Source organism: Anopheles bellator, chromosome X, assembly GCF_943735745.2.
Source record: "Anopheles bellator chromosome X, idAnoBellAS_SP24_06.2, whole genome shotgun sequence".
In the NCBI taxonomy this organism is placed as follows: Eukaryota; Metazoa; Arthropoda; class Insecta; order Diptera; family Culicidae; genus Anopheles; species Anopheles bellator.
Window position 1 is genome coordinate 4,030,637 of NC_071287.1, and position 21,618 is coordinate 4,052,254.

Sequence of the window (21,618 nt, forward strand, 5' to 3'; positions counted from 1 at the left end):
TCGTCGTACTGCAACGTTAAAACATTAAGCACAACTACAACTGCGTAAAGCGCGTAATAAAATAATCATTAAAAACCGGGGCAGGCAGCTGAAGCTGAATGCAGGTTAATGGCTTGCAGACTTGCCTGGGTGCTGTTCCAGGTCGCGGGCCGGGTTGCCAAACCCGGTCGCTGGGTCCGCCCAAATGGCTTCTTGGCTAAATCGCTAATCCCGCGTAATAGTTTGTGGCATGAACGGCGTAAATTGGTGCCTTGCCCTTCGGTCCGGAGGCGAACTCCATCTCACCAGCTCAGCTTACTCTTCTTGCACTACTGAGACCAGTTAGGTGAAGTTTCATTTCAATCAGTCACTTACTTTTTTTTTTGTATCGACATGTCACAGTATTTTTCACAATGGAAAAATCAAGTATCGTCCATCGATTGAATTTTTTTTGAAGGTTTAAAAACAAAGGAGATTTTTGAATCAATATTGAAAGTATCGAAAAAGGAGTCTTTGCCTTCAATCACGGGGTTAATAGAGGGGATTCTGAGCTTAAGCATGGTCGTAGTAGCCTTCAAGACGATCCATGTCAAAAACGCAAAAAACAGACACAACACCTGAAATCGTAAAAAAGATCAGGATATCGTACTGGAAAATCGTCGAATCACTTACAGAGATTTAGTAGAAGGCCTAGCCATCTCATTGAGCAGTTTAATTAATATTTTCACTGAAGTTTTGGGTTCCTAAAAGCTGTTCGCGCAAAGGGTGCCGCTAAAAACGCATTAGAATGCATCTTTCTTGACAACATTTGAAGCGTTTTCGATAGGATAAAGTGGATTTTGTGCATCGAATCATCACTATGCATGAGACTTGGGTTTATCACTATGATTCTGAATCAAAACAAGTGGCTAAAGAGTGGTGTGAAACTTTGTCTTCGGTTCCGAAACAAGTTCGTCCAGAAATAGTCGAAAAAGATGTTAGCATCAGTTTTTTTTAAATGCAAATGGAATTGCAATGGAATGGAAAAAAATAGACTCGTAGCAGCGCCCTCTAGTATCGAGGCGCAGCACTTATTGAATAGCCTAGTATGCTCCAAATCTGTCCCTCATTCTCACGCTCTAGCTGTCACTCTGGCCGTTTAGACACACTCGCCGGCCGCGCGTTCCGCCAGTGATGCCGCCACCGGTGATCAAAACAAAACCGTTACCGATCCGTCGCAGTTGGTCGCAGGTGTCCGCGGTCCCTGGTGTGATCTGACAGTCCCCAACCGCTTTGGACGCGGACTCCAGTTAGAAAGGTGGCCATTCCGGTTTGATTTGGGCCCAGCCGGATGTCAAGGCGCCCGTCAAGGCCTTCGGGGGACCAGGGCGACCAGGCCAGGGCTTCCTTCGTTCGGGCCCCGCATTCAAGGATCGCGGAACCTTGAAACCTGGTCCCCGAAACCTTGGGGCCCCAAATCTGATCCACTTTCGCTAATGATACCCTTCTCGCGGATCTGCGTGGCGCGACGCGACTCAGCTTTCAACGTACCGTGTAACCCTTTAAAAGACGAACCGAGACGAGCCTGGAACCGCCAGCCAGCCAACGAAACCAGGGGATTTTCGGTTAATTAGTTAATGGTTCGATCCGCGTTCCGCGGTGGTCCGCCACGCAAGAGGGGTGCTGATCACTTTCTTGGACCGCACTCACCCGTCACGTTAACTTCGTTACACGCTCCCACGCGCCTATACTCGACTTCTACTCGCAGACTGCTCTTTTAAATTTTCAGTTTCAGCCCGTCACCCCGTTTTGGGTGACAGATTCTGGGTGAGTGATTCTTCCGCTTGGATATCGGATCGAATCGGGATGAGCAGAACATCCACCCACAGGAAGGCCACCCGCGGTCCTTGTTGGCCTACTGCCCGAAGTTGCCCGTCACAGCGGCCATGTGAGGCCAGCGGCCATCTTGACTTCTGTCGGTGGACCGCCCGTCAATTGGGGCCGGTGCTGGTGTGTGGTGGGGTTCGGGGCTCACCCAGACCCCGAAGACACCATGAAATTTCACGGCGACGATCCATTTGCTACGCGGCCCAAAAATTGGACGGAAAACTCAATTAACAGTACCGCGCCCGCTCTCTCTCTCTGGCAATAAGAACAATTTGCGAAAAGAGGGCCGCTGGCCGGGGCTTCGGGCCGAAAGTTTTCCCCGTCACCCCGCCCCACCCACATCACACCCTCCCTACCCCCTCCAGGACCATTTAAATGTTTCGTCATCGTCGCTCAACTCAAGCCTTTTTGGGGGCCTCAGTTTTCCGAGGCGCCCGACGACGACAAAGTGTTGCTCAGGCTTTCTTCCACTTCTTTGGGTCCTAGTTTCGGATTTTGTTTCTTTTTTCTTGCCCAGTTTGGGATGACGAAAGCTCTTTTGAAGATTTGTTCCGCCGACTGGCACTGGCACGGCATTATTTGGATCGCAGCGCAGCGCTGCTTGGCTGGCTTTCGCCGCGGACCGACCGATCGATCGATTGCCGCGCGTGCCGCTGACGTAATCATGTCATTGCCGCTGGAAGTTGGGGAAATGCGGGGAAAGGGTTTGGCTAATGTTCCGCAATTGCATCGGTACGGCTGCGACATCGCAAGCTGCCCACCGTTGAAACGATTGACCAATGGCCCGGCTTACCGATAATGGATGCTGGTAATCGGCAATAAGAAGGTTAATCACGCATGGACTCTCAAGCAGCAAGCGATTCTCCATATCCGGCGTACAATCCGGCACGTCCATGCAGCTAAGTAAATCAGGAAGAATTTTAAATTAGTTTTCCCCCTGGATCCGTGAAGATTCGATAACGATCAGTCATTAACCGTATTTCCAGGTACCGAGGGAGACGGTGCACTATGGACTTCCTCAACGAATACGTGAGTCTGGAACGCGTCGCGAGTAGTCGCGGTCGTGCTAGTGCCTGTCAGGTGTCAGGTAATTTATCGTCTACTCGCGATTTATTCGCATGCTGCTGCTGCTACTCCTCGAGAACTGGGCGACTGGGACCTGTGGACCACCAACCCGGGGGTGGGAACAAAGGACACTCACTCTCAAGCGATTTGTTTGGTCACAAGCGGAACGGAAAAAAGTTTACCAATAGCGTGGGCGCAAGATACGGGGCTGAGGATTAGAGCACCGGGGACGTGTGTGCACCGGCTTGGTATTTTCGGGGCCAAGGTGAAGGTGCCGTGTTTGGGGTGTCTCTCTGACACCAATGGCACAGAAATCCGGGCGTATCTAGAATCTACAAAAGACGAGACGAGACTACAGACTACGGAGCCTGCCTGGTCCACGACGCTAGACCAGTTCCTCCACATGCCCTGAACTGATAAGATATCTTCTCCTACACCCTTGGGTATAGGGTTCTATCCGAAGCGCAGTCCTACAAAAACTTATGATGCAATTGGTGTCTTGCCATAGGCACGTCGATCTGGATGTCGCGTATTGATTGTGCTGATACCTGTGTTTGTAGGACTGTAAGAGCGTGTAATTTGGTTACCGAGCGTACCTTACTTATGTAAGGTTCTCTCATTTCGCCACCTGTCAACGCAGAGCGAAATTTGGCAGTGCCGTAACGATTGCTGCCACCCCAGATTACCCACGCTCAGTCCCGGGCTGACCGGGGTGTACTGAGAAAAACGCGACATCAGAGCCACACACCAGGTGGGGAACTTTTGGAACCAAATGGAACCAATTGCCAACCAGGCCGCAACAATGCCCGGTACCGGTAATGCTAATACCCCGTTAATAAAGCGACGTATTAGAAACGACACGCAACAACAATCAGATAAGGAGCCAGCCGGGAAAAAGAGGAAAGAAAAACACGCAAGGGAATAAGGGAGGAAAAAAAATGGAAAGTTGGGCCACCCCGATACGCCGTAGTGACATAAACATACATTAGCTCCCCCGTAAACGGACGGACGAAGGTCTACGGTCCACGCTCCAAATCTGGGTTTATGCTTGAGGGCCGGCCCGGCGGTTGCGAAAGTCAAGGTAACGGCCGAGCGTCCAGCTCCAGCCGCGGTATGACGCGGATGATGCCGCGTATGTGATGCAACCCTACGGCATTTGGAACCGCGCTCGGCGTTTCGGAACTTTGACATCTCCCTGACATCGAGCGCGGGTTGGTTCGAAGTGTAGTTCCGGAGTGTTGGTTCCGGCTGGAGAATGTCCCAGAGAATCCCAGGGTCCAACTGCCAACTGATGGTCGCTTACTGGCGTACTGGCTAGCCCGGGTCAGGTCAGGCGATCCGTATGACCCTCTCGGTGATTAGATAACCGGTATGGACCAACAAAAAAAAAAAAACTGGGACTGGGCAATGTGTTTGTGGATAGGTCAGAAGTGGAATTGTCTTTACACGTCAATTACGGCTCACGGCACCGGACGGCACGGCATCTGTTGCGGGAGAAACGCCCCGGTGACGATCGTGCTATGTGACGCGCCTTGGTGTCCCCATGCCCGGTGACTGGCGAGTCTAATGATGCCAAATGTTGATGGTCCACGATCACGAGGTTTGCAAACAAACAGAAAAACAACACACGCTCATCGCATTTTTAAGTAAGTCACTGCGCTGCGAGTTTGTGTGGCGAGAAAAAAAAAGTAACACAAAAATCTCGTTAAATGTCGTTTGGTCCGTGGTCGTCCAGGGTTCTCTCGCTCGCTCTCTCTCTCGTTTGCGGTGGCTCCTGGGCTGCCTGGGTTACCTGGGCTGCCTGGGCTGAAAAGCTGAAATCACACAACCTAGAAGTGCACTTACAGCCTTACAGGCCCGGGCCAACCACAGCGCTTTCGGCTCGGCTCTGGCTCTGTGCTGTCAAAAAATTTACTACCACCGCTAATGATGGTACTCCCTGTGGAGCCCTCCGGCTGGTGGTCGCTTGCGGTCAAAAGGATAAAACAGGCTCCCGCTGGGACGCTGTTCTCGGAAATTCTCGTAAACTCCACCCTTAAAACAAAGCCCCCCAAAAAAGTTGAAGTGGAAACGTGGAAGTCACTGTCGATGTCGGCTCGGCTCGGCCGGCCTACTCGGCCTGCGGTGCCTAAATAGCCAATAACACACAGCCCAAAAAAAACTTCTTAGCACATTTCGATGTCCACGGCTGGCGATGCTACCACGGACCAACCTGATGCCGGTGTCGATATACGTTTGATGAGCCAGACAATTAGCCGGGCCCCGGGATGGGTGTTCTAGTGCGTCCTCCAACTACTTGTCGGAGATTAATTACACCGTCACACACCCGTCCGTCCGGGTGACCCTAGGGTTCTAGGAGTTGGCCTTGAACTTGAGCCGCACAGGTCGGTCGTCCGGTTTTCGCGAAAGGGGATTCTGGACGTCGGGATTTGCGTCACCCTGGCGGTCAGATGCTGGTAGGTCGTTGTCCATTAGATCTGTTGTCGGTGGGTAAAGCAGAGTGAGATTAGGAATAGATTTCGGCCAAAAAAATCGGCGGCCACCGCTTGTGTAGTTTTCGTTCCCGTAGCGGTCACTAGAAGAGATCACTTACCCCCAAACTACTAGGCTGTTCAATAAGTTACTTATATTTGATAAGAAGGACACATTTTTATGGCTTGAAACACACTTCATTATTTAGTATGGCCTTCCTGAACATCAATACACTTCGTTCCGGGCGAGACTCCAATTTATAAATTCCATCCCTGAAGTGAGAAACTGGAAGGACTTCCGCGCAGCTGTCATGACGTCATCATGTAATGAAAAACGCTTCTAACGCATGGTTTTTTAGGTCTGAAAATAGATGGAAATCACCACTAGAGGTCAAATCTGTTGAGCACGGTGAATACTCCAACAATTCGAACATTAATTCATGGATTTTTGCCATCGTCAAAATGCTCTTGTGACAGGGTGCATTGTTCCATTTTTAGCGTACCCATTTTGCACAGAGCTTTCGGAAACCCAATACTTCAGTATAAATATTGGTTATATTGCTCAATGAGTTGGCTAGTCCTTATACTAAATCTCTTTAAGTGATTCGACGATTTTTCAATACGACATCTTGTGTTTTTTTAACGATTTCAGGTGCAGTGTTTGTTTTTTGACGTCCTTGATATGGATCGTCTTGAAGCGCTACTATGACCATGTTTAAACTCAGAAACCACCGTTTTAATGTACAGGATGTTTCATAAACGATCATTTGGTTAGAAAAAAAAAACGGCTGAATATTTTTCAATCGTTGAACATTTGGGTGGGAGTCGCTAAATCATTCGTCAAAAGCACATTTCATTGAATATCATTTCCACCTCTGTGGCTATGTATTGTGGTTCGGAAAAACCCACAAACCGTGCAAGAAAAGCTAATGCACCCACAACGAGTGACTGTTTGGTACGGATTTTGGCTGATTGGTTCTTCGGCGAAATTGAAGCTGAGAACTTGGACGGCGTTTTGTTTGAACAGGACGACGCTACTTGCCATACAGTGACAGCCACAATCAATATATATGTTATGCCAACATAGCAGCAACTATTGGGAATATCAAGACCCAAATTCCAATTGGTAAACATTTTACCAAAATTGTTTTTCACAAAAGAATGGAAGAAATGAACCTTTCAAATAAATGTTTAAACATTAAAAAATATTCAGACGTTTTTTTTCATAACCAAATGAAATCATGCATCGTTAATGAAACACCCTGAACTAATTGAAGATGAAGAGTCCTTATACACTGTCAACATTCGTTCATAAATCTACTTTGATTTTAATCCTCCCAAAAATAAAAATTCAATCATTTGCAAGATACTTGATTTTTTCCATTATAAAAATACTGTGACTCGTCGATATTAAATGGCTTGTAAAAAAAACTAGGCAACGGATTGAAAGGAAATTTTACATTCATTCATATGAAGAGTGTACCAATTTAAGAAAAAAAAATATAAGGTTCGTAGCAGCCCCCTTTGCTACCGACCATACGAACTTATAGAACACACTAGTACTGGTTACAGAGATTTCGGTGCCACAAAAAACATAACGCGCGTTACAAATGTTTGGTGGTAGAATGAACCAAAAAAAATGCATCCCCCCACGAACTGGAGCTCGTGTAGGACCATCCTGTACACCGTCCTCGACGACACTCTAACGCTCAAAGCGATCCTCTTGGCGGCGGACTTGGACTTGACGTACATCTTCTCCCACATCTCTCTGCATGGCTTCGGTGGTGAAGTCGGCGAAGGCAACGTGGCTTGCCGGCGCCGAAAATATGCAGACTCCCCCTAAATCCCCCACCCAGCCCTCCCCACCCTGCCCGCTTTGGTTCGCCAGTCCATTCGCTACGCACGACCGGCACGTCTATAAAGCTAGGTACGCGGCCCGGCCCGGCAGACATTCGACGTCAGGAACCCAGACTCGGTGGCGACCAAAGGCGCTCCACAACAGTTGCTGCGACGTGTCTGTCTGTCTCTCGGTCGTGTCGTGTGGAAGATCTGTGAAGGTCTGTGAAGCTGCCACAACACTAGCATCCAGATTGCAGGTTAGTTCCGGTCGAAGAGTTCGTGTGGTTGCAAGTGTTGGCGAAAAACAAACTCCCAAAAACGATTTCCGGCAGAGCCCGGCCTCCTGGGGCTGAAGCACGAGCGGAGATTACGTAAACCGGCGCATCTCCGATCAGTTGCGCGTTGCGCTTCGGTGTGCTACACTTTCACTGGCTGACTCGGTGCGGTGCGCCACTTTCTCTCTCTCTCTCGCGCGCTCTCGCTCTGTCTCGGTGTGTGACCATAACCCTGCTCAATATGCAGCCGTTGAGTAATCGGAGGCGGTGCCGCTCATTTCTCGCGAGCACGAGCGTCACAACCCGCTCCCTTCATAACTGGCTGCGGAACTTTCGTTTTTCTCCATTCGGAAGCACACTGGTTACGTCAGGCAGGCGCAACCGACTTTGGCAGCTCTCGGAAGTGCTCGCGCCTTTACCGATCGGCCGGTACTGGTTTTCGCGTGCTGGCGGTTTTTGGGACCCCGACTTCCAAAGTGGATGCCCAGACATCCAGACATCCGTCTATCGTACTCACTCTCTCTCTCTCTTTCTCCCCCTCTCCCGTGCGGTGATCGGCGTCCCCTTTGGCGACACTCCCGGACTATCATCACTCAGCAATCAACCTCCAGTGGACGAGCGAGCGACAGGGAAGCTCCAACTACGCAATCGGTAGACGAAGTCTTTTCACGTCTGCTGGAGCTTGGAGCAGATTCTGGGCAGAGAGGTCCTCCAGAACGGGATCGGAGGCGTGGTGTTAGTGCGTGTTCGTATGTGCGTGCGTTTGTATTGTGGCTCCGACTCCGGCTAGCTGATAACCGATCGTATCGAGGTGCGTACGCGTGTGGCGTGAATCCGCGTGGTGAAAGTTGTGGTGATTTCACAGGACCAGTGTAGCAGGAAGTGGACCATCAGGCGTCTTCAACGAACCTCTCCAACCCCTGGGAGACACCGTGCAGAAGTCTGTCCAGTGGGAATCCCAGTCAGTCAACCTACTAACTCCTACGTAGGAGCCACGGGAACATAGCACCAAGAATGAAGGTAAATTGTTCCAACTGGTCTGGAGTCAGTTCTAGACCTAGGATCTCTCGGATTTGAGTAGCCCGGGCTCAACGCCAGTACGAATTTTTGGGTCTAAGATCCGAGGCTCAGGTCCGCCTCGCGAGGGCTATGACCCCTCGTCCTCCTCGGGGTGGAGCAATGCAAAACCGCAATCGCAATCACGTAAACAGTGCCAAAACAGGGTGTATTGACCGGTCTCGGGTGGCCCCCTCGGTAATGAGCGTTTAATCGGCAGCATAGTGCGCGACGCATGTCGAAGTGCGTGCTCCCCGATGTCCACGCATGACGCAAGATGCCGGCGCCCGCAATCAACCGTGCAGTCCACCTGCTGGTCCGGCCGGAACCCCCGGCCCTGACGTCCGAGTCCGGCCTCAAGATCTGGTCGGCCTCAATTACCATCCATCACGGACGGAGCGCCCCAATCATCATCAGCGTTACGATGTATGTACGGTGAAAGTGTAACGCTCTCTCAAGTGGGGGAACTCGGGGCTATCTGTGTGGGTGTCTCCGTGTGCGAGAAGCCGAGAAAGAGAAACCACCAGCATTTTCGCAGCGTTTTCGTTTGCGTGCAATCTGTCACCAGATTGGCAACCAGAAGAAGGTCTTCGGAGCTGGACCAACTGCGGCCAGGTTTTTGGGTAACTCCGGCTCCTGCTCCGACTGGGACTTAGCGCTTCAGCACCCAGGGGAGGTTCCCCTAGTCAGTGGCCTGGCAATAACCGCAGACGTAATGGAGCAGTCCATGGTGTCTCCACAGGTGCCAAGTCCAGCACCGGAATGGAGCGTTGAGAGCTGACAGCTCAAGTTCAACGTGCAGCTCTCTGTGCATCCGGTGGTGCCTGGTGTCCACGAACGGGTTCCCCTGAGGTTCCACTCCTTAACTGTTGGGTGCCGTAACATTGCACACGTCAAAACCAGTCCCGAGGCGGGAGAAACCACAGATGGTGGCTAGCGTTCGATGACATTCAACGTTCGGCGCCGAGGCGCAATGAATCAATTCATCACGGCGCGCAATGTCCAGTGCTGGTGGCAATACCGGTCGTACTGCGTTTGGAAGTGCCCGGGGGAGGGCCACTTCGCGTTAGGTAATGGGGTACGTGCACAGGACCAGGAGCACAACAGTACCGGAAAAGTGCGCCTTTGGCTCTGGAGAAGATCGGTTATGCAATGGGCTAATCCGTGATCTTGGCTGGCTTTATCGCTCTCGCTACGTGGTCCGCCCAGTGAGATTGGCGGGACTGGCGAATTTTGATTGAGAGTTTAATTGGGGAAAAGAAAGGAAGACGCTCACACGCCTCCTGTTGGCACGCGCCATGTAATAGCGGCCCGGAAGCGAGCGGACCGATCGGGGGCCAACCCCGGAAGGATCCGGGGCCATGGACCACCGAGACCGGCTCCCGAAAACCTGTCTATCACACACATGTGGTAAACTGTAAATCCTCCTCTCTGGTTGCCAGTCAGCTAGCCAGACCAAAAACGGGCCCATCAATCCGCGGGCGTGGACGTGAACTCCATCCGTTATCGGACGTTGCGTATACCGGAAAAGCATCGCGGTCGAATTGGTGGTGATGGTGGTGCTGGCTTGTCAGCAGCTATTAATCTCATCGCCGCATGCACCAGCGTGCCCGACCGAGTGGTCGGTCTGGTCGAGTCCCGATTTTTACACTTTCAACTTGATTGACGTAGCTCCAGAGAGATATCAGCCCAACACAGAGAGAGAGAGAGAGGCGCGTGGTGAAAGGCTGCTACCGTTGATGATGATGTCGATGTGCTGTGGTCAGCAGCTGTAATGATTCACGGTCAAAGGTGTGATAGGGGGCTCACTGGCGAAAGCCGCAGTGGGAAGTCTGCGCAGGGGATTCCCAGCTCTCGCGCGATGAATAAAACATAAGGCGCTCCGACAAGTAGCGAAGAGCGTCTGAGCCTCTCGCTCGATCCGGGGCACGTGCGGCGCTGAATGATACGACGAGCACACTTCTGGACGTACCACAAAAAACTTTTGCACTAGATTTGCCGCCAATTAGACCAAAAGATTATGCGCCCCAGTGGTCCGCGTTTCCGGTCCTAGCCATCCGTCATCAGTAGACCCTCCAGGAGGGCTGGCGTAGCACAGCGGTACCGCTGCTTCACCGTAGAAAATTCGACCTGAAAATTGATCGGAAAGCGAATTGTCCGAATTGTGGACTGTGGGGAGCCTTGTACAGGTCTTTACTTGTACTTTAAAGCTGTGTACCTATTTTAAACCCTCGCCGACAACGCACTCGACTTCCTGACGCCGGCGTTCCGGTCGGTTAGCTCCGGTTTTGGTTCTTCACTCGAGGGGGCCTGCACGCCAAAACGCACAGTATGAAGGTGTGAAGCCGAAGAGCCAACGTGAAGGCTTCGACGAAGTGGGCCCCGGGTGTACCCGGACGTTGAGGGATCCGTCGTAGGCGAAGGTGGACTACACAGGAGCTGGTGTACCACGCCAACTTCTTTCACACGGCACGTCCGGGGTGTGGGCCGTCGTCGGTTCGAGTCGGAAATCCCAAAACCCCCGAACGATTTTTTATTGCCTTTCGATGCGTCCTCCAGTGCACAGGTGTCCAGTTGGCCTCATCATCATCATAGTTGGCTGCCTCTCCCGTACTCTCGGAACGCTGCTCTGTTCCTACAGTCTCCAAAGCCGAGCAGGTCCTTGGTGACCCTGCGAACACTGTCCCCCCGTTTATATCTAGGCCTACCGACTGGCCTACTTGCGGTGCACCAGCAACACTTCCATTCTATAAGATTCTATTATTACTTTTTTTCACTTAGAACACTTCCTTTTGGCATATTTAAGTAATTCACTTGCAAAACTCGTTATGAAAACTACTCTCGGAAGCAAAACTCAAAGTGCAGCTATAAAAACTTGACAGTTAAAAACGTGGGTGCGGCTATAGAAAGTTGACTGAGTGTACTCTTTCGCCATATTTCGGGTATGAACTTCGTAGTCCCGATTTGCAGTATTAGTTTGTACAACTTAATGGCTAAATTGTTAGCGTCATGGTTGAGTAATTCCCGTCCAGGTGTCCTACTTGGTTGAAACTCTGACGCTACTGTGACATAGTTTAGGTTCAATTCTCGCTAAATGCGCTACAGAGCTGAGCCACGACGCCCGACCACGACGACCGACGACGACGCGCTCTATAGCTGCCCAACCAGTCTCACTTTCGTCCAACTTCCCTGTTTTCGTTGCTTCTCTTTTCGCTTCGTAAAGGGTACGTGCTCCACGCGATTACCTTTCTCTCGCTCGATCGCTGCTGCCGTTGCCGTGTGTTTATTAATTTATTTATTTATCGCCGCGATCACCGGCGGAGCCGGAGCGGATCTCATCATCTTCGCTGAGCGGAGAGTTTGTTGTTGTTGAGGAGAAGAAGAAGACGTGACGCGCTCGGTTGCGTCTCACGCCATCGAGGGTACGGAGGAGAAAGTTACAAAACCGACGCCACAACCGCTGCGCTGTGTTTGATTTGGTGTTGGAGTCGCCAAAGGTGGTGCTTCTTCTGTTTTAGGCGCCCCATCGAAACAACTCTCCAAATGTCTCCTTCAGCCGGATCTTCTTCCGTGTCTTCCGTTGGACACATGCTGTGGCGTGTGGCTGGCGTTGAGGAATCGAGCAAGTCATATACTGGACACCTACACTACATCCCCCCCCGGACGGACCTACTTGGGACAGTTGATATTTTCGCCAAAAATTGCCTGTTAGGCCGGTTACGTCCGGGAAAGGGAAATCGATAGCTCGGTCGCGGTAGCACCGAGGGGGACCGGCGGAGAGCCGGCGGACCCGATCGATACCGCCGGTGGTGGCTCTGGTAGCGTACGCACTTATCATCATCCGGATTCCATAAATCTTCATTAAAGCGCACGCCAAAGTCGACGCGAGGCGTGCGCCACCACAAACTGGATGGAATGGAACAATCGCCAAACCAAAAAAAAAAAGAAAACAAACCAAGACAATGACGATAACGACGACGGTGGTGGTGTGCACCGTATATTTATAGCGCCGAACGGAAGCAACTGGCTGGCTTCCGGCCCGGGGGAAAAGCCCGTAACGGATTACCTCGATGATGGACGGTTATTAGTATATTTTTATCATTTCGCATCATCTCGCGAGTCGCGCGTGTTGGAAACGCGCGATGTGTCAACAGTGAGCTGCTGTGAGAAGTTGTGAATGGTTGTGCGGCCCGCCATCAAAAAGTTGCTAAACTGGCGGGTCAACACGGCTTCATTATGGCTCCCGTGCCCGGCGCGGCGCTAGTGATGTTTTGGGATCCATCCTTTTTGGAACTTTGGAATACGGCTCAACGGCTCCAAGGGGCCCGGGGATTCCAAGCTCGGAACTTCAGCGGGAGACCACTCAAGCGTCGTCCGCTTTCTCCAAAACCACAACACACACGGCAAGCGAAAATCCGGCGGGGCCCGTAACAGCATAATGACGCCGATGGACGGATCGGGACGATTTATGTGCCCCACTGCCCGAAACACCCGACCCGCCGCTCAATCTTCGGCGCACGTGCTTCCCCTGTTCTCCACACTGCAGGAAAGGCGGCGGGCCGAGAGGTCCGGCTATTGGTTTCTTGTGCTAAGAAGATCTCCGATTCCCAGACGGCCGATTCTATTGGTCGGAGTAATGTGAGAGCCTTTTTCGGGTGATGAGTAGTGTGGGAGGGTGGAAGCGAGGTAGCTGATGAATCGAGCACCCTTCTCCAGCTGGGTTAAGTCCCCAGCCCACCCCAAACGGCCCAAAACTCTGGTCACTGGTCTGGTCACGTCCAATCAGTCAACGAGCCAGCCAATTCTTTCGATCATCGTCGCCAACTCGTCCGCCCGCCCGTCAGCTAGGGTGGGCTTTCTCCGTGGCCCAGGCGAAAGTGTGTCAACGCACTCGGTCCGGAGCACACAGCACAAATCTCACATTCCGCCAAGCGGGGCCTCCGTCGCAAACGCCTGCGTCTTTGTAGGGGGTTGTGGGTGTTTGAGGCGTACATTCTCCACGTCCACGTTGGGGCGAGAAAGAGTCAATATTGTTCGTCCAAACAGAGACACACGAGACACACTAGACACAGGAGAGCCAGCTTTGGGCATGGCGCAGGGCACCTTGAGAGTGTGCCGAGGGCTAGTACCAGCACTAGTAGCCGTCTGACCTTGGTTGCGATTCCAAAGGAAGCCACTGTCGGTGGCACTGTTTGACCAGCAGCTTACGAACCGGCACAGGATTTGCACCACCCAACAGGGCCGCCCTTGGTCCCCGGGTGTTTGTACTCCACTCTGAGCCAGCCGGCAGGCCCATAACAAGGTGCCCCATCGGCCACTTCGAAGAACGGCCTCCCGGATGGGCTAAGGATAAGGAGAGCTACAATAAAGTGTTCACCACAAACACGACATTTTTAGTACTAAGTTACTACGTGTCTCGAAGTGGCTCAAAACAAATTTGATTTGATGCGATCCTAGACAGGACATACGTCGGACGTCGGGGCTTGAACGTGCGTTTAAGGTTTGTTGGCGCTCGCTCGCTCACCATCCTGTCATCCTTGCTAACCAAGCAGCACCCTTTTAGGTGTGTTGTTCCGATGGTGTCCTGTCTTTTGTCAACCAGCGGTATCGTGATGGCTCAATGGTAATGGACCTCGACGCCCGGTTCGCCCTGAGTGCTCCTTCGTGTCGCTTTTGTAGTATTACTCGCGGCTTAAAAACGCAAACCGTTCGCCATTGGGAGCGTTCAGACTACAGCCTTACGACAGGTTGCGCCAATTAATAGGGTTCCAATTATTTTCCTAAGGTGAGGTGCGAACAGGCTCGAGTCAATCGCCAGCAATGCATTAGCAGACAAGACACTCTACCGGCTTGGCGGTTCTGGCCAGCCGATACTCAAATGTTTGCCCAACCGACCGGTTTTTAATCCCCCATAAATTTTGCTCAAAATCAAACATCTGCGAGCCAACGCAATCGGAGCGTTTATTGTTCCATCAGTTATTCGGTGTTCGGTGCATGTCCTGGGAAGGTGCCTGGAAGCAAAACAAAAAAAAACAATATCAGTATTGAAATGCTGTAAAATTTTGTGATTGAAATTGAGTTTTATTATATTAATGAAATGCCAATGAAATAGCTGACTGTCTGGGCGAGTCAATGATGTCACCAGCGCGGATCTCGCCGGAAACCACTAGCGAGCGGAATGGATGGATCGTTAACACGTTCGGTTCATAAACCAGCCAGCAAACCGATATTGCGGGGCAAAACCTTAATACTAAAAACCTTAACGTCTCTGTTTGCCGTCGCCGTCGCTCTTGCTGTGTGTTCCCGCAATGCAAACACACCTGCCTGCCTGCCTGGCTGCTACGGTACGGATCATTCCGGCCGTCAGGATGGGGGACGGTCGGGGACAGGGCCCGGAACCGGACGATGCAAGCGTGACAGTAAGTCACGTTCCCCACGGTACGCTTAGCATACTGGCGACCGGCAGCCGGGAGTGATAAATCTCCGCCGACACTCGGGCAGCGCGCTGATAAGACGCTGTGCTCACTCACCACCTAATGCACATTCTATTGCCCATTTCGTATCGCGTTAACGTGTCCCCTAGGCTTCGGTTTCCAGGGCGGAAAGGGTAGCAGAAGCAGGCACAGGCCGGTGACGCATATGCACTTATCGAGCTCCCGTTTCTGGGTGAATCGGTTTCCCGCCTCGGGCAATTTCCAGTGCTCGGAAGATTAGTTTTTGAAGCGCTTGACTTTTTTAACGACGCTCTCAGACTGCAATCTCAGAAGTGCTGCTTATTACTTCGTTTGCGAACGAAACCATTCCTGAAAGTGTCGGCCCCACACTCACATTGCAATGAACGTGGGCCTAGTACGATAGACCATTGCAGGATGGTAGGATCCGTTCGTTCGACGTGCTACCGGCGACGATGGAAGATTCCTTGAAGATGGAGATTGGATGCCGGTACGCCATGTCCAGCCGTCGCCGTCGTCCAGCGACACATTCCTTCGGCTGGCTGCATACTAACGAGATAGAAAACACGGACATTAGGTCTCTAATCAAACTACCCTCGTATGATCCCCCACCCTGGGCAATGGGCGTCCGTGTCCAAGTTCAAAACTCGGAGACCCATTCTTCGAACGAGCCATCCACCATAACCATAATCGTTGGCAATTTTCGGCGATTGGAAGGCCCCTTTCGTAGCTCCCGTCTCGGCATAATGCTAGAAGCGAAGCATAAAGGCTGTGGCCTTGGATCCGGAATGACGACATAGCCCTGAGTTTGGTGCTTCCGAAAATGTTCTCCTAGAGCCGTGAGGTCCTGGCGTTTGTATCGGTGTTACTTGGATCAGCTGGATGACGGTACATGACTTTCAAGTCGTCTGCCTTGGCTGCAAGCAGTTGTACCATGTGAGTGAGTCACACCGTCCGTCCTTGGCTAGTACTTCGTCGGTACATTGCAGCTCACACCCAGCTCCGCAGCCCGGTCCGGTCCAGTCCTGGATCGTAACGGCGTCCCTACCTGCGTGACAATACAGCATTTATCGTGTTTTGTGGAACATGCTTTGTTTGTCTTACCGGTGCGTGCCCGCCACGTACGGGGAAAAGGGTCCCGGGCAGCGGAGTTCCGGCGGAACAGGCCTAGGTTCTATCGCAGCCCCGTAGCAGGTTCGCAGCTGGGCCACTGTTTATCGACACGAAACGGCCGAGGCCGGTAATCCGGGCCTTCGGACCTTTGTCCCGTTTAGTGTCGCCCGTTGCGTTCTAGTGTGTGCGTTGAATGAGGTTGAGCCGACGTCTCGCCGCTCGAAAAGTGGCTTAGCTGGATTTTTGCAATTAATTTGCAAAATGGCAACCGCAGCCGAAGTGCACGGAGTGTTAATGCTCGGTTTTATATCGGCTCGCCGGTAGTGATTACAAACACTGCGAAGTGCCCCTAAACAAACAACAACAACATTCGTCTGGATGACACACGCCGCTTAGTTTCCATTCTGTCACTTCCCCACACCGGCCTGAGACAGTGTGGAGCACATTGGTGGTGTGCGTGTCTGCTGCCCGTCACCAAGTACCGCATGGAGTGGATTGCCTAGGCAATGGATCGCCGGTGAACGAGCGAGCCATTGCTTTGATTAAAAGCTTCGGGGGTGGTGGTGGTGGTGTGCAGGTGTCATTCCGCCAGCTGAAGAAAGAACCCGAGGATGCACTCGTATGGATTTCAATCAACATCGGGATGCCGATAGCGATGCAAGGGATGTCGTAAAATCGAACTCCGAGCTCTCATGAAATCCGCCGGCAACCAATATGGAGGAGATTTGTGCGGAGTTAGCTCAGGAGCAGTCGGGAGGGGGCACCGGCATGAAGACCGGACCGAATCCTGCTCTGTTCCAAGCACCCGGCACGCCCCGGCTCCGAATCCAAATTGAGCCAATATTGTCAAGCGTAGCGACGCTACCAGCGACCTTAATGTGGGGCAGGCAGCCTTCTTCTGCTTCACCGTTCCAGGTTCCGGCAATCATTTGCATCCCCTAGCGTTAAAGGGGAGCCCCTACGATCGGAGAGCGAATTGGAAGGAAGTGGTTGAAGAATTGGCCCGTCTAGTCGCCAAACCGAACCGGTGGTTCCTTTGGTTGGTTGAAGTGTGCTCGGACAAGCCGCGTGTCCTGCCGGGCAAAATTACATTTAAGCCGGGCAATAAGCTGCGAGGGTTCGGGAACCCTTGCGCTACGGTTCCTGCTCACAACCGGAAGCAGTCATTAGGGGGAAACACGCACATTATTAGCCGTTTGCCAACGTAGCCCGGGAGAGGGGTGCATTACGCGCGGTACGCGGCCCCAAAACTTTCGAAAGCGATTCAATCATCTTCGGCGGCGTTCCTGCCGGCTGAGGTTTTGCACAGCACGCCACGCCAGCGTTTAATGCTGCTGCGGTGTGCAGTACCCACCACCACCCTTCTCCACGAACCAGTTTGTGGTGGGTCGGCCTCGGCTGCCGGCGAAGGTGTCTCGCCATGTACGCGCTATTATGCAACGGAGCGTACACAGCAACGACGCACCCGAGTACTTCAAACGGCAGGCGAAAGGCAGCGGGGCAATAGGGGCAGGTTGTGGGGGTTTGAAAAATGGCCGATCGAACCCTCTTTCACTTTTTTCGCACTAAATTACCTGCCTTCCATCATCTCCCGCTCGTTCCACTCGTTCCACCGGCTGATGCCAGTTCGCAGGCTCCTTTTGCGCATGGAGTGATGTGATGAAAGGAGGAATCTTGGAGGCTTGGGTGAAAATTAGGTCCCGCAGCACAATTGGCCGACACCTGTATCAACTAAGCAATAAGACTAGCGGCAAATGCAATAGGACTTTAATGAGTTTTTGACTTTTCGGCCCATGTGTTACACGACCTGTACCCTTTCGCGCGTTCGGCGTAATCATCAGCCGTAAACCCTTAAATTCTAGTGCCCGTCTGTAAGCCATAGAACTGCTGCTGTAGTAGTAACTGCTTAGCTTGCCATCGGAATCGGATCCCCGGTGTGGAGATGCACGCGAGTAAAGAACGCAATTCTTGCATGGATCCTTGCTTTGTTTGCATTGCTCTCACTGCTGCCGAAGCTACATTTCATCGGCCATTGCGCCATTTGCGATACATTTCCGCCCCCTCCCTGTTGGATAGTGACGAGGGTTGCCAGGGTAGGATGCATGATGTTTCCGGACCGGAACGCCTTTCTCGCCGTGCGCTTTCTTTCGAGAGGCACCTCATCCTAGGGTCCGTGCGAGAGACACGTTGGGGCCGTTTCCTTCATCTTCATCTGGTCCCGGATTCGGGTCTGCTGACACTTCAGGATCCATTTCCGGTTGTCGGATGGCTGGTCGGCTGTAGAATTAATCTCCGTTGTTGTTATTGTTCTTGTGGTGTTGCCCCGTTTTTCTCATGTTCTTCTGCGCGAGGTGCGCGTTTGTTACACGTAGTGCTGGATGGAAGTACTCGACTGGGCAGGCTCTGCACCGCTCGGTGCGGTGCTGGGGAGCGCATTCGGAGATTACCGTAGTAGGCATTAATGTACAAATTACAATCGACCATAATTGAAGGCCCGTTATGGCAGGTGCTCGTTACGGGGCAGGTGCTCATTATTTTTTGACATAAGGTACCACCATTGCTATTCTAGCGAACCGCTCGTATAACCACCAGTCTCCTTTCATCATTGTGTTCCCACCGAGAGTACAATTATTTGACTATATCTGCAGCCGTTTGCAATGTGATACTCGCCCTCAGCTGGATTGTTTAAAATTGTTCGCCATTCAGCTATGTGTATGTTACACCCGCCATACCGATTCATCCACACCGACCAAAAGCCGGGAACACATCCGGGGCAGACATTTCAATGGAAGCAGCATGATGCCGATTCCGGTGAAGCGCCCGAGAGAGGATTCGATGTTTCTGTTTGATCCGTTGCTATCGTTGCACCGATTTGCATTCCGCACTCCGACGGGACACAGGATCGATCTGCCGGTGTGTACCGGGGTTGCTGCCCTAGATGGATGTCCTCTTCAAGGCACCGATTTCGACGCGATTTTAAATTCCACTTTCGTGCCGAAGGACGGGCTGCCACTTCAAAGCCACTCCAGATTCCAGGCAGAGCGTGTGGAACCCTCGGGACGGTGTCGGACGGGTGCCTGAAAGGGAATTGGGAAATCGTGGGTCAGATTAGCGGTGTGTGCCACCCGTCTCGTCTCTACACGCTCACCATCCGTTGGGGTCGCCCGTTCCGATACTACCGGGGGTTCCGGGCGATAGATAACCTGAAATCCGGTGGCCGGGCATTAGCACCGTATTGCACTCACTAAACGAATACACGCCGCCCATTCAGCAAATTACGGGTCCCAGGCGCGCGCCACAGTTCCGTGCCAAGTGGCGTCGCCGGCGTCCGGGTCGTTACGGGCTCTTGGGCCAGTGTGGGCGGTGGATCTTCTGTCTCATTAGAGCCACTTGATGAATCACACCACACCTCCACCGGTCGATCGGTCGACGGTGTTTGCCCGGTAAACAAGATTAATTGGTGCCGGGACTCTCGGTGCCCGGCTGATCGGGAAGGTGCTGTGGCGAACGAATTCGAAGCGTGTCCGATACAGAAGCGCTACCCCAGAAGTCTCTGGTCCCTGTGAACGTAAATCTGCAATTGCTATAATTAAGAAGTTAGTCTTCGGCTCCCCGGAACCGATGGCCAGCACTTTTGTGCTAACGTTTCAGTAAAACAGCGTGTTGGCTAGAGAGACTGAGAGAAAGAGAGCGATGGAAGTAAACAACAGAATACGAAAAACACCTGTGCCCGTCAGGTAATCCCAAACCCGGCTCGATCGAGCCGGTCCGAGCACTGAATGATGATGGCCGATAGTTGACGTGCGACGAGCGTTGACGTGTGAACGGTGTATCGTGACCGGGCGGTGCGCTAGTAGTGGTAGTAGGGGTCCAGTGCCAAAGCCGGTGTTGTTTTGATTGTCCGTAAGCGTCGTCGAGCTTGTGTCGAGAGATTAAACACCAGAATCAACACCATCACCGGGTAACCGTACGGGACGCCCAGCAAAGCGGCAGCCATTTACCTATGGCTGGAACCGGACTGTTCGTGTTGTTGCCCCGGAAGTACCTTCCAGACCTTCCCTTCGAATGTTACACACGCCGTAATCAATCACCGTGTCGTAAGACGGGATGCAACAATGATTGGAAACGGAATATTCATTTCCTCTCTCACCTTGTCTCTCTCTCTGTGTCACTTTAGCTCTTGCTGCTGCTTGTGGTCTGGTGGTGGCCTGGAAATAGGTTATGTTCTCTTTTACCAGCTGAACAGATGGCTGACAAGAAGTTTTCGAGCCCGCAATTCCGGGGAAACCGCAAGAAAGCAACCCCGTGCCGGAAGACAATTCCACTCCGTGTCGGGTGACGGGTGAACCGGTGATGGTCGTCCTACCGGATAGGATAGGGGTTGTTGCATTGTTGCGACCACGGCGCACAGACCGGAAGAAGACCGGAGAAGGTAGAAAAGCAGGAAGAACCAAACCGAACTTATTTAAATTACGGAAATGGCAAAAAATGGCAACACCCTGGACCCGGAATGAGTATAGAACAAGGAGCGCGCGTGCTCACACACCGAGAAGCCGAATGGAGGGCAGTCAGACAAAATAAATTAAAATAAATGGGGCGGAAGATTTACGTCCCAGAATCTGCCCCACACTGTACCGGTATCGGGCTGTGCGCTGTCACATTTGTTTCCTGGAACAGGAACTAGTTTCGGTGCGCTTCCGGGGGTAAGGCGGTGGTAGTCCGCAGGTGGTCCATGCGTGTTATGGATTCTCTCGCCTCACCTTGCCCGGTATTCCTTATTGCGTAGGTGAGCACTCTGGAACAAGTACCTGCCTACCTAACCTCTTACCTTGTCAGGAGCGGTCTTTGGGACGCGGTTTGAAGTGGCTCGCTTCAAACTTCATCAGTTTATTCACAGCCCCGAATCTGATCCAGGTGCCGATACTAATACTCAACGCTAGACTGTTTCATGGTGTCTTAGCACGACTTTGACAGATCACTATTCTCTCCACATGACGTTTAAAGTGTCAATTTCAACAGATTCTTTTAGTATACACTTTAACTTAAAAAAATGATGTATTATACGCACAGGTTTCCTTAACTTTTGGGAAAATGCGAAGCATTTCTCCAGAGGAGCGCAAACAGCTTTTGCACAAATGGTGCATTACTCCCAACATTTCTCTGAGTCAGTTGGCAAAACATGGAAAAATAAGCATTGGAGCGGTTCGAAACGCAACAGGGAAATTCAAAGAAGAAAACAGCTTTGAGAATAAAATTAAATCTGGGCGGAAAGCGAATGGATAAAATTTTGAACCAAAAAGTAATGTGCAGCAAGAAAAGCGCATCCGTCCGAGATGTGGCTAAAAAGGTGGGAACAACTGTGAGTACCGTCCATCGTGCCAAAATAAGATTATTAAAAAAGTTGTGCCAAAAGTTCGATTATTAGCATACGGTTAATAGGAATGTAATTTGGTAAAAACGTACTCTGAAGTAAGATAACAGAGCGTTCAAAACTGAAAAAAA